The 12796-nt window shown below is 38.7% G+C and overlaps 1 long non-coding RNA gene across 4 annotated transcripts; it reads left to right on the top strand.

Annotated features, from left to right (window-relative positions):
- The first annotated feature begins 468 nt into the window (after positions 1-468).
- Positions 469-12468, top strand: LOC306648649. 4 transcript variants are annotated; one of them, XR_013760431.1, is made up of 4 exons: positions 469-534; positions 1171-1289; positions 10156-10282; positions 10672-12468. It is a non-coding gene; the product is annotated as an uncharacterized lncRNA (long non-coding RNA). The 4 variants fall into 4 exon arrangements; XR_013760433.1 differs by having other exon boundaries at positions 515-534; positions 1171-1245; positions 10672-12466; XR_013760432.1 differs by lacking the exon at positions 469-534 and adding an exon at positions 752-772.
- The last annotated feature ends 328 nt before the right edge of the window (positions 12469-12796 follow it).

The following is a 12796-nucleotide window of genomic DNA, read 5'->3' as shown; positions in this document are numbered from 1 at the left end:
ACGATGCTCAGAGGAGCCTGATCAAACTTTGCTTCAGGGAGTCCTTGTCAGCTGAGGGATTTTGAAAGGTTCTGAGCAGCTTGGTTGGAAGCAGGTTTAGCCTGTGGTTAGCCATACCATTAGAAGGCATGTGAGCATGACTCAGCAGTCTGTCCTTTCCTGGACTACACTTCCCAGAGGCCTCTAGGGCCAGTCCTTCCTCCCGCGAGAACTAGTTCTGAGGCCTGGGCGGGATCTTCCGACTGGTTTGCAGAGGGCTTCAGGGCTTTGTGAGAGCTGGCTTCGGCTATGTCCGACTGGAGTGGATCGGAGGTGAGTAGAACGGAGGGGGCGTAGGTGAGGCGGCTGCGAGCCCCGCGTTTCTGAAGCCCTGGCCCGTGAGGCTTGTGTGGGGGACCGGAAGCCTGAGAAGGGGCGACTGTGAGGAGTGTGCGAATGATGCTTACTGAGTCTTTATAGGGGCGCGTGTCTGTGCGGTGGTGGGCGGACCTGTGCGGAAGGCACAGGACTTGATTAGCCCTTATGATCGCGCGTGTGAGTGGAGTTTAATTGCGACCACTTGTTTTATTATGGTTAGCGCGTGTGAGGGTCCGTGAGCGCGTGTCCGCTTGGTAGATGTGTGTTTATGTCGGTTTCCCGAACTGCGTGCGTGGGTGTGTCGGCGGCTCTGAGATTTGTAGCTTTCCTCCGTGTGTATGTTTCTGATGTCGTTGGCTAGGGTGCTGGTGAATTTGTTGGTGTCACTGTGTTCCCTAGGTGGATGGCATTGAAAGTACGAGGTTCCTGTGGACCCCGCCATGTGACTGTGTGTGTCTCCGAGGTATTTGAGAGTGTGTGTGTGTGTGTGTGTGTGTGTGTGTGTGGCCGATTGCTTTTAGGTTTGGGTACCTCTGACGTGTGTCCCTTGGTGTGTGTTTTTAACATTCTGTGTCCCTATCGCCTGTGTATAAGTGGGGCGTCTTTATGCTTCTGTGACTCCAGCCAGAATTGTCAGTTGAGAGACAAATTCTGCCCAGAAGTGCAGTAACCTTGATTTTCTCTGATGCTCCAGATTTCTCTGATCAAAGTGTATGCGTGGGACAATCGGGACTGACCTAAACTGACCTCTGAATTTATCCATCTGACCCCCAGAAGACTCTGGTGTTTCCTGACTCCTTTTTCTTTCCCCAGCTCTGCCCTGCTTGGATAGAGGCCTCCAGAGAGGAATCAGGAACAGCTGTTGAACATCCACAAGGCACCTGAAAGGTAGCGGATCATTTCCTGTTCTCTTGAGACTTCTTGCCCTTTAGGTAACATGGTTCCTATAGTTTTCTCTTTGAAAAACTGGTGTCTCCATACTCCAACTTCTGTCCTCCACCAATTGTCAGGTGGTTTTAATTCTACTTTATCTTGTTTTTTTTTATTTTTTATTTTTTTGGTAGTTGTAGGTGAACAGCATGCCTTTATTATATTTATTTTTATGTGGTGCTAAGAATGAAGCCCAGTGCCTCACATGTGTTAGGCAAGCGCTCTACGGCTATGCTGGAGCCCCAGCCCCAACCCCTCTGCTGTATTTTTTAATAATGCTTTTCTATTATTATAAAAGCAAAACATGATTATTTGTAATATTTTCAAAAGTACAGACATCCCCAGTGAATTAAAATCAATGAGTGTAAATATGTCCTTGCCAGTCATGTATAACATGCAATTTTTAAAATTTTCAGTAGTTTGGTTTTGTGTGTGTGTGTGTGTGTGTGTGTTTGCACTGCCTCAAGTCCATGGCCTCATTCAATGTGAGGATGTGAGGCAGGCCCTAAAATAGTTTTGAAAACTTGAATTTACACATTTACCTTGCAGCATATGCTACCTTTTAACATGTAATCATATTCAACTATTTTTCCACATGGCTTAATTTCAAAAACACTTTGAGGTACATAATACTTATCTGAATGCTTATTTTCTTCCAAATAATACACAGAAATGATATAAAACACCTGTAGGTGTAGTTTAACAAATAATTATAAAGACACATTGAAGTAATACTGAGGTCAAGAAATAGAAAACAGTCCTCACTGAAAAAGCCCCTCATTTACCCTATATACAATCATAAACAACATTGTGTTCTGATACTGACAATCACTATGATCATTTCTTTGCCTTTCATTAGAACTTTAGTACCTGTATATGATGCCTTGTACCATATAGGTTTGGTCTTTATGGGTTTTTTAGATGTGTATAAACAGAAAAGTTTAGTGTTCTTTTTAATAAAAAGTTAAAAAGAAACCACAGTTCATTTTAATATTGTTGTATATATACCATACCCTCTATAAGCATATTGTAATTGACTTATCCATTCTACACTTAGTAGACAAGTAAATTCTGATTTTTGACTCACACTAGTAATGTGTGCATTTGTGCTTCCCTTCTTGTAGCATATATACCTAGGATTAAATTGCTGATGCAAAGGATTGGTACATCTTCAGTTTTATTAGGCAGTGCCAAAGTTTTCTCTCAAGATACTGTGCAACAGTTTATAGGGATTCCTTTTGCTCCATATCTATTCCACTGTTGGTATTGTCTGTCTTTTCAATTTTTCCAAATTGCAATATCTAATATTATCACATTATTTTATATATCTTTCATTATTAGTGAAATTCAGTAGTTGTTCTTGTGCATTAGAATCCTCTTTTTCTAAAATGCTCCTCCAAGTATTTTGTCAGTTTTTAATCTTTTATTTTCATCCATTATTATGATTAAATTTTTATTATTATCAGTAATAGTACTAGTACTAGTAGTAGGAATTGAACCCCGGGCTGCTTTACCACCAGGCTACATCTCCAACACTTCTTACTTTATTTAGAAGTAGGGTCTAGCTAAGTTACCAAGGCTGGCCTTGAACTTGGGATTCTTCTACCTCAGCCTTCTGAGTAGCTGGGAATTTTAGGTGTAAACCACCACTGTGCCCCACTTTGCCAGTTATTAATGGGGTTGTTTTTCTCTGATATAACAGTGTGTGTGTGTGTGTGTGTGTAAGTGTAAGAGAGAGAGAAAAAGAGACTCTCATATATGTATATGTTTTCAGTATATTAGTCTTTTGTCAGTTATATGTGTGATATTTTATCCTGCTTGGCTCAGTTTTTCACTGTTTGTTGTTCTTTTTTGTTGAAGTTCTGGGTTTTGATATAATGAAGTCTTTTCCTGTGATTAGTCCTTTAGAAAATTTCTTCTACCTTGAAATAAGGAAAAGTTCAGGTTCTCTTCTAAAAGCTTTCTAGTTTATTGCTTTAACATTTATTATTTTCTGTAGGGAAGTACTCAATTTCATCTTTCCCCCAATGTGGGAATTCAGTTGTAGCAGTATCATATATTTAAAAATGGATCTTTTCTGCACTGATATGAAGTGCCAATTTAGTAATAAATTAAGTGACTGTAAATATCTCTATCTTTCAATTCTATTGTCCGTCCCATTGTTCTGTTTGTCTCTCCTTGCAGTAGTACCACACTACTGTATTCGCTGTAATTCTATATTGGAATAAGTCCTCTCACCTTCTTTTTCCTCAGCAACATCTTAGCCATTTGTTTTTCCTTGTATTTCCATATAAATTCTTGAATTGTCTTGTTTACACCAAGCATCTCTTGGGATTTTCATTGAATTGTATTGTATGTATATGGACAGAATTGGATGGGTGGAAATTTGGGGATTCCTCCAGTAATATAAAGCTCTCAGTTGATTGGGGTCTTCTAAATGTTTTTCAACAAGGTCATGCTTATCTTCGGTACATAGTTGTAGACAATGAAGTATCATTTTGTACAGCTTTTGTATTGATTGTCAGGAATTTGAACACTTCAGATAATGATCAACATAGAAAATTTAGCCTTTGTTTTTTATAATAAGGAACTATGACAAGTTTCCCTTCTTTTCTTCCTTCTTTTATTACTCTTTCTGTTTCCCTCCTTGACCTTCAAGAAAAGCAGATTTGATAGAAAAACTGAAATGACTGTATGCTAACTTGAACAGCTAGGTTATAAGAGAAAAGTTTTGAAAATTCACTTGCTAATGTCCCATAGAACATGAATTCCATTTACGTGCACCCAAGAACAACAGCTTCAGCTTACAGGAGGCAGAACCAAGACATTCAGTTTTCCTCAATTCATTCTTGAGCTCTAAAGTGTTGGACCTTTCAGACAACAAACAAGTTACTGGGATAAGATAAAACTGTGGGTAAAAGGTTTTTATTTCAAAAATAGTTTTAATTATAGATGGGCACAATACCTCTATTTTATTTTATCATTATTAGTAGGGTTTTTTTTTTTTGTTTTTGTTTTGTTTTTTTTTTTTTTGGTGATGCTGAGGACCAAACCCTGTGCCTCACATGTGCTAGGCAAGCATTCTACCACTGAGCTACAACCCCAGCCCAATAAATCTCTTTATACATGTTATCCTGCCACTCCTCCTTTATTTTCCTTTTTTGAAGGTATTTAATGCTGTTAATTATGCTTTTATTTCACAGTTTCCCTGTGTTTGATTTTTGATATATTGGTCTTCTTTTAAATTCTTTTCTAGGAAGTCTTATTTTCCTTTAGTTTTATATGTAACATGAGAATTATAATTACATAGGAGTGTATTTTATCTTGATCACTTTGATTAAATTTTAGTTTTGATTAAATTTCAAACTTGCCTAAGTTGTAAGACCTGATATTGAGTATTCTTTTGTACCTGTTATTCATATTCACCGATTGTTACATATTAGACTATTAGCATTATCATTCCTGCATGCACTCTTATTCTTTGTCTCTCTTTCTCCACATGTACATACACACAAACACACACACAAAACACAAGTTTTATCTGAACCATTTGAGAGTAAAGTGTAGACATTTTGCCCCTTTTGCCCTTTACCATCTCAATGTATAATTATTTAAGAACAAGAATATTCACTTACAGGGCTGGGGGTGTGGCTCAGTGGTCGAACCTAGCATATGTGAGGCACTGGGTTCAATCCTCAGCACCATACAAAAATAAATAAATAAAATAAAGGTATTGTGTCCATGTACAACTAAAAAAATTTTAAAAATATTCACTTACATAACTACAGTTATCAAAGTAAGAAACTATGATACTGTTATCTAACCCATAATTTATATTTAAATGTTTTTCACTCATCCACCTAATGTCCTTTATAGCACATTATCCTACTCCCTCTCCTACACAATGTCCAAGATCCAGTCTGTGATCACATATTCAATTTACTTACCATGTCTCTCTAATCTTTAATTTGGAAGAGTTTCTCTCTCTTTCCTAGTCTTTCATGACCGTGACATTTTTGAAAGGGATAATCTGGTTATTTTGTAAAACGTCCCTTCATTTCAGTTTGTCCTATGATTCTTCATGCTTACATTCAGGTCATGAATTCTGTGGCAGGACTGTCACAAATGTGATATTTTATTACATCACATTAGAAGATACGTGATGTTGGCTTCTTCCATTTTTGAGTATGTTAACTTTGATAATCGATTAAGGTGGTATATACCGTAATTCTTCACTATAATATTAGTATTTGTTTTCAATTAGTAGGTGATATATAGGGAGATGCTTTGAAAATATAGAAATAACTTTTCACTAAACTTTCACCCTCTAGTTTAACATCCATTTGTAACTATCTTCTGGATCTATTTTACTATGATGTTTTCAAAATGGAAAGTTCTTTTTTTAATCTCCAATATTTTGTCCATATTAACTTCTTGGCATTTTACTATAAAGAAGAGCTTTCACTTCTCCCCTACTTATTTGTTAATTTGTTTATGTCAGTGTGAATTCATAGATTTTTATTCACTGAGTTGTCCCTGTTACTATTTACTTTCATATTCACATTTTCCTGGATTTGGAGAGGCAGAGCTGCCTGTGGACTTGGCGCGCTTCTGCAGGCACCACCTTGCCGTTTTTCCTTCTTTGAAGTCCGTAGGGTTAGAGACAAACTCACTCCACTGATGGGAACAAGGGCTAAACTCTGTGGTCAGATTTGGAGCTGAGCATGAGGCTGCTGGGGAATCCTGGATCCCCTTTCCCTATTTCTGGGTTGGAACTGTGCTGTGCTGTGGATTTCTGTGGCATCCCCGACCTCTAACTGTGGCACTTTCGACACATTGGGAGGGAGGTTCCACCTGGACACTCTGTAGGGAGAACGTTGTGGAGGTTGGGAAAATGGCCACGGGCATCCTGAGAGCCAAAAGGGAGGTCAGAATTACCTGTAATTACATCTTGGCTGTCAACAGGATCTCTGCCACCCTACCCCTTACCTTTTACTGCCCAGGAGGCTGCCTTGCTGCCAAATATCATTCCTTATCCTGGAGGTGTGGCTCATCTTACATGGAGCCCTTCCTTAGCGTACCCATCTTTTCTATCCATTCCTCACAACAACACACAGAGCAGTTTCAGTAATAACACAGGGATATCCATGCTCAGTTGTCCAATAATGTGGATAAAGAAACAGGGACAAGCAGAGGACCTGTGGCCTGAGTGGTTGAGGAGGACTCCCAGGAGAAGGAGAACTGAATTGTAGCCAAAGGGTTTGGTAAGTTGGAGAGTTCGGGGAAAGAGTGGGAAGAGTGTAGGAAACAGTTTGTTTCAGAGACTGGGCCTCTGAGCATACTACCATTGCCACAGTGTGGAAGGAATGTAGTAGCCAATTGACCTATTAAAGGTTAATTAAAAAATAATGTACAGGTGAAGATACAGACTATTCACACATGGGAGGGAGGAATTTGATCCGCTGTGAACTGAATTTTACACTTGAGAGCACTTTCAGCATCAGCAATTGGGAGGTTTTCACAAAAAAGTCTCTCAAGTTCCTGCTTCTCTAAAAATAAATCTGCCCTAAACCTGCACTGTTCTTTGGTGTCGGGCAGTTTTAGCAGACAGTGTCTTCACCATTTGGACAGAGCCTGGAGGGTCTGTTTGCTGCACTTCCTACAGTCTTCTTCATACTGTGATTAAAATCATTCTCAAGCTAACAGTTTTTGCCCTCCTCTCTCATTTTATAACCTCCCCAGTCCCTGAGAGAGATGTTTCTTCCAACTTTGAGCTTAGTGGAGACAGATCAAACAATTCCATGTGCCAGGCTGGGGAACTCAGACTTTGTCTTTGAGTAAGCTGGCTTTTTAAGGATATTAAGAAGGGTCTGAGCATCAGAAAATCACTGGTGTGTGGGAAGATAGTGGTTGAAAGACTATAGGAATTTTCTGCTTTCTAGTTCTTGAGAATGGTGACTAGGATAGCCTTGAGTTAATTAAATGAACATTTATTGAGTATGAATACAGTTACCAGAATGACTTACTATCATTTTTGATATGGGCTAATTTGGTTATGTCAGATTTGTTTTGACTATGCTTATCAACCCATGAGAGTAGAATTTAGCTAGAAAAAGATTTGTATTTAGTTTAATCCAGAACTCCTTTGTGGGGATTTATATGGTCCTGGATGTTTTCAGAGGAACACTGAGTGTTTCTTGTTTGTAAAATATTTCATTTACTTGAAAGTGTTAATACCAAGAATGCATAAGAAATCCCACTAAGGACATTTTCCAAGGTAATATTGAATCTTTTATATATGTGTTATCTTAACCACTCATAATGTTAATAAGGAAGTCGCCTGATGTGCTAGGAAAAGTCATAAGTTTGTGTCAACTGATATTTCCTGTTACCTCTTTCACTTTCAGTAAGACCTAAGTCATATAACCAACATGTTCCTTAGTGTAGGTTTTTTATTTTATTTTTATTTATTTATTTTTGGTACTGGGGATTGAACTCAAGGAGGCTAAGGCTTATTCAGTAGATTCCTTTCGAGTCAGATATCTGTATACTGAAAGAAGAGTTTGTTATTTCCCACCACCTCCAACTACTTACCTAACAGTGATTTGATAGAAACAAGGAAACTGTAACACTCACTCCTTTTTAAAAAAAAGAGAGAGAGAGAGAGGAGGACTGGAGTTGTAGCTTAGTTGAAGAGTACTTACCTAGCATGTAGGAGACCTTGAGTTCAGTCCCTAGTTTTGAAAAAAAATGAGAAGAAGCAGGCATATAGGACACCTGTTCATTTTGAATTGCCCCTGGTTCTTTTAGTCCAGGCAGATATAACCTTCTTGAAAGCTGTGTGAGTTTCCGCTTTATCCAATATGGACCACTGTGTTAAGCAACAGCTATAACACAATTCTTTGTATCTTTGGGCAGGATATTGGTGCTGTGGGACAATACCCAAAGAATCTCAGAAGTCCTTTGGTCTTGCTTGGAGAATCTACTAGGTGTCACCTTTATTTTCAGAGGTCTTAAATTTTGGGTTTTTCAGCCAAACATTTGATATGATCTTTACTCTGAGGCAATTTTTAAAATTTGAGACTCTTGTAGCTAGATATCCCTGTGGTATAAAACAGGTTCAATTTCTCACCTGGTGCTGTGTTTAAGTTAATGCCCTCAAAATCCCATATATAAAAACTTGGTTCCCAGGTTGACACTGTGGGAAGTAGCCGATCTTTAGGGAGGTGGGAATTTATGGAAACCCTTAGGCCATTGGGGGTATTCTCTCTAAGAGGATTGTGGGACCCTGGTCTTTTTTCTGTCTCTGCTTCCTGGCTCGTGGTATGAACATCTTGCTATTTCATGCACTTTCACCATGACACTGCCCTCACCAGGGGCCTCAAAATGGGGCCACCTGATCTGGGTCTGGATGCCAGAATTGTGAGCTAAATAAGCCTTTTTATAAGTTAATTGCCTCAAGTAGTTCATTATAATAATGTGAAACTGAACCATACACCTAGCAAGCCCTGTCATGTCTGTATCTTCCTCTAAATTATGTTACTAATTCCATAATAATTTCCTTATTGCTTCTATTTCTACACATTTTATGTAGCTAGAAACATGCAGCTGGAACTCTGTGTGTGTGTGTGTGTGTGTGTGTGTGTGTGTGTGTGTGTGCATATGTGTATGTATGTTTGGGAATTGAACCTAGGGCCTTGTGCTTGTGAGGCAGGTGCTCTGCCACTGAGCCATATCCCCAGCCCACAACTGAAACTTTCAACTGACTGTCTGGAGATGTCCTTAGCTGGATTGAGAGGTCATCAGTTACATTTTCTTTGTTTCAAGTTCACACAACAGCGTTTTGCTAAATGTATAACATAATCTTTTTTCAGCCTCCTGTAGCAGTGTCCTCACTATTTTTTCACCAGTTTAGTGGATTAAAGAATTTAGTGGCTTAAAATGAAATCATTTATTATAAGTTTACAATCTTGGGCAGAAAAGAGGACCACTGTATTAAGCAAAAGCTATAACACAATTAGGCCTAGCACAGTTGGGCTGATTGTCCTGTATATTCATGTGGCTAGTCAGCTGGCTGCTGAGCTGGAGCTGAGCAACTTCATGTGTCTTGTGGTTGGTCGGGTTGCTTCAGTTCTTCTTTTCTATGTGGCCTTTTCACTGCACAAGCTCATGTTAGTGATATGATGGCCTCAAGGTGCCCTGCACAGAAGGAGTGAAAACCAGTCCCCAAACCAAACACCCTAAAGTAATGCTTGCATCATATTTGCTAATGTCCCATTTCATAAAGCAAATCATGTGGCTAAGCCCAGGGTTGGTAAAGGAGGAAAATGCATAAAGGGTAGAAATAGACATGATTCACTGGAAGTCTTCACTGCCAACAGTCAACCAGTAGGATGCTTTTGACTGTAAGCAGTGGGAAACCCCAATTAGGCTGAAAAATAATAACTTAGATCATTTAAAGGGAACTCCAAAGAGAGGGCACACCTTAAGGTTGGTCCTATTGTTCCATCAGCTTACCAAGGACTGGTGTTCTTTGACGTTTCCACTTTGTTCTCTCACCACGCCAGCCTCATCTAGGCTCGTTCCCCTCAGAGTTATAGGATGTTTGCCAGTAACAATTTCATTTAATTTGGATGATGACCCTGTAAGGTCAATACTATTATAATATCCGTCTTATAAGGAAATTGAGACATGGGGAGAGGAGAGTGATGACTGCCGTTTGAACACAGTTTATTGCTAGAATTTTACTTTGGGTGACTGAGTATTTCTCTAGCTGAGAAATTCTGTTTCAGGAGCCTTTTGCCCTCTCATTCTAAGCTGCAGGCAAGGTGGACTTCTGGATAAGCAGGGATGTATTTTGTGTTGAAGGCTTTCGTGGTGTTCAGGGACGTGGCTGTGGACTTCACCCAAGAGGAGTGGAGGTTGTTAAGCCCTGCTCAGAGGATCCTACACAGGGAAGTGATGCTGGAGACCTATAGCCACCTGGTATCATTAGGTAAGTATGGCATCCCTTAGCACTACAATTTGCCCCACAGAATATTTTCCACTTGTCATGAGAAAGGTTGTACCTTTGGGTTGGGCTTAAAACAGTAATTAATCTTTTTCCTTTTAGTAAATCTGGATTTAACAGAGTTGAAGCAGATAGCTTGATTTACTCATGTTATGTATGACACTGCATTTCCAGGTCTCTTTCCCTGGAAAAGAGAGGCTGGGGCTCTCATTTTACCTTCTCTTTCTCTAGACACAGGAGATTTTCATCCCCCAAATGTGATTCATTTCTGACTGGAGTTCCCTTTCCTTATTCAACCTTCTTCTCTGGAGAATTCACTATTCATGGGTCTTTTGTAACCTCATGAGTTCTCTTTTTTTCTTTCCTATAAACAGAAATTCCACTTTCCAAATCAAAACTTGTTACTCACCTGGAGTGAGGGGAAGAGCCCTGGAGAGAGGAGAGAAAACATTTGCCAGACCTCTGTCCAGGTGAGTGTGAGCATGGGATAGATGGGACAGCATACCGCTTGGCAGATAGGGCAGGAAGAGGCATTTCTCAGATGCTGGGAAGAAGCTCCTCTGCAGGCCTCATAGGCCACTGGTAAGGCTTTCTGGCATTGCCTTCCTTGCAGAATATAATCTTCAGTTGAGGGAGGAACTTTTCTGAGGGAGAATTTCTTCCCTCCTCTGAAAGCCTCCCTTACTTGTCTGTGTCTTCTCTCTAATGCAGTCCATGTTCCTAGTGTTTTTTCTTTCCTCCAGATCTTAAAAACTATATACCTACCACATTGGCATTAAATCTTTTGGATGCTGTTTCCTCTTATGCTAAGAATAACTGATAATCTCCACTTCTCCAGATTTTTGCAAGCTGTGAATAATAATAAAATACATACTCATGTGCCAGCCATCTGGTTTTAGAAATAAAACATTACCTAATCAGTTGAAGCCTCCATTTCCAAATTGTATCACATACTTCCCCACTGTCCTGCCCAAAGGGAACTGTATTTCAATATTAGGACTTTATAATGCCCAATTATGTTTCTCTGGAACTTGTGAATATAATAAACTTTGTTTTATTTTTTTCCTGACCCTCTCTTCTGTATTTTCTTTTGGCCATACCTGACTGAGTATCTCGTAAAAGAATATAATACAGGATACAGTTATCTTGCATGTGTTTGGGTACATTTATCTGTAGTGTTTTTATTTATATTGTCATGTTTTCATATGCTATTCTAAATGGAATTGTATTTTAAATTTTGACCTTCAGTTGTTGCCTGCTAGTATAGGGAGAATACTATTTGTGTATTGTCCTTGTTTCCTGTCACTTTGCTTAATTCATTGATGAATTGCAGCTTTTTTCCTAGATTCCTAGAATTTTCCATGTGTAGGTCATGTCATCTATGAGTAAAGACAGTTTTACTCTTCCTTTTTAAATGGAATGCTTTTGATCCTTCCTCCCTCCCTCCTTTCCTCCCCTTCTTTCATCCTTCCATCTTTCCCTCCTTCTCTCTTTCTTCTTATTTGTCTCTTTTCTTCCTCTTTTTGCCTTTTTGCAATTGTTAGGACCATTGGTACAGTGTTGAATAGACGTTGTGAAAGTGAACATTGTTCACTTTCCTTCATTGTTCCCTGTTCCTTGCATTGGGTGGGAGGTGTTCACTTTTTCATCATATAGTATCATGTTACTTTTATCAGGTGACTAATTTCCCTTCTGATCCTATTTTGTTGAGTTTTTATCATGGATGAGTTGAATTTTGTCTCATGAATATAATGTTTTTATTTAGATCACAAAATTAGGACTGGGGTTGTGACTCAGTGGTAGAGCACTTACCTAGCATGTGTGAGGCACTGGGTTCAATTCTCAGCACCACATATAAATAAATGAATAAAATAAAGGTTCATCAACAACTAAAAAATTTTTAAAAATTTTTAAAAAGTCACAAAGTGACACCTTGGGTGGTCAAGTTTTTTCTTTGTAAATAGAATTCATGTAAATAAAGTTTTATTAGAAAACAGCCATACCCACTTAATTTCATATTGTCTCTTGATGCTTTCATATTATCAGTAGAGCTGAATACTCAAAACAGATCATGTGGTCTACAAGCCTATAACATAATTTTTTTGACTTTTTAAGAAAAAAATTTCAGACCCTTGCTTTAGAAGATATTACAGCGTTTCTTCTTTAGTTTGTTAATATGATGAATTGTATTGATTGATTTTTTGAAAGTTGAATAAGCCTTTCATTTTTGAAGTAAACTTTATTTTATCATACTATATATTTTTTAATATATTGTTGAGTTTGATTTGCTAATGTTTTGCTAAGAATTTTTATCAGTGTTCATTAGGGATTTTGATTGGTACTTTCTTTAAGCCTTAGTCTGGTTTTGATAGGAGAGTAATAGTAACTTCATAAAATGAGTTCAGAGTTATCTCTTCTCTGTTCTATTGAAAGTTTGTTAGAGGGGCTGGGGGTTGTGGCTCAGCATGCCGGTGCTCACCTAGCACATGTGAGGCCCTG

This window comes from Sciurus vulgaris, assembly GCF_902686455.1.
Source record: "Sciurus vulgaris genome assembly, chromosome: 17".
NCBI lineage: Eukaryota > Metazoa > Chordata > Mammalia > Rodentia > Sciuridae > Sciurus > Sciurus vulgaris.
This window is presented reverse-complemented; position numbering and strand designations above follow the sequence as displayed.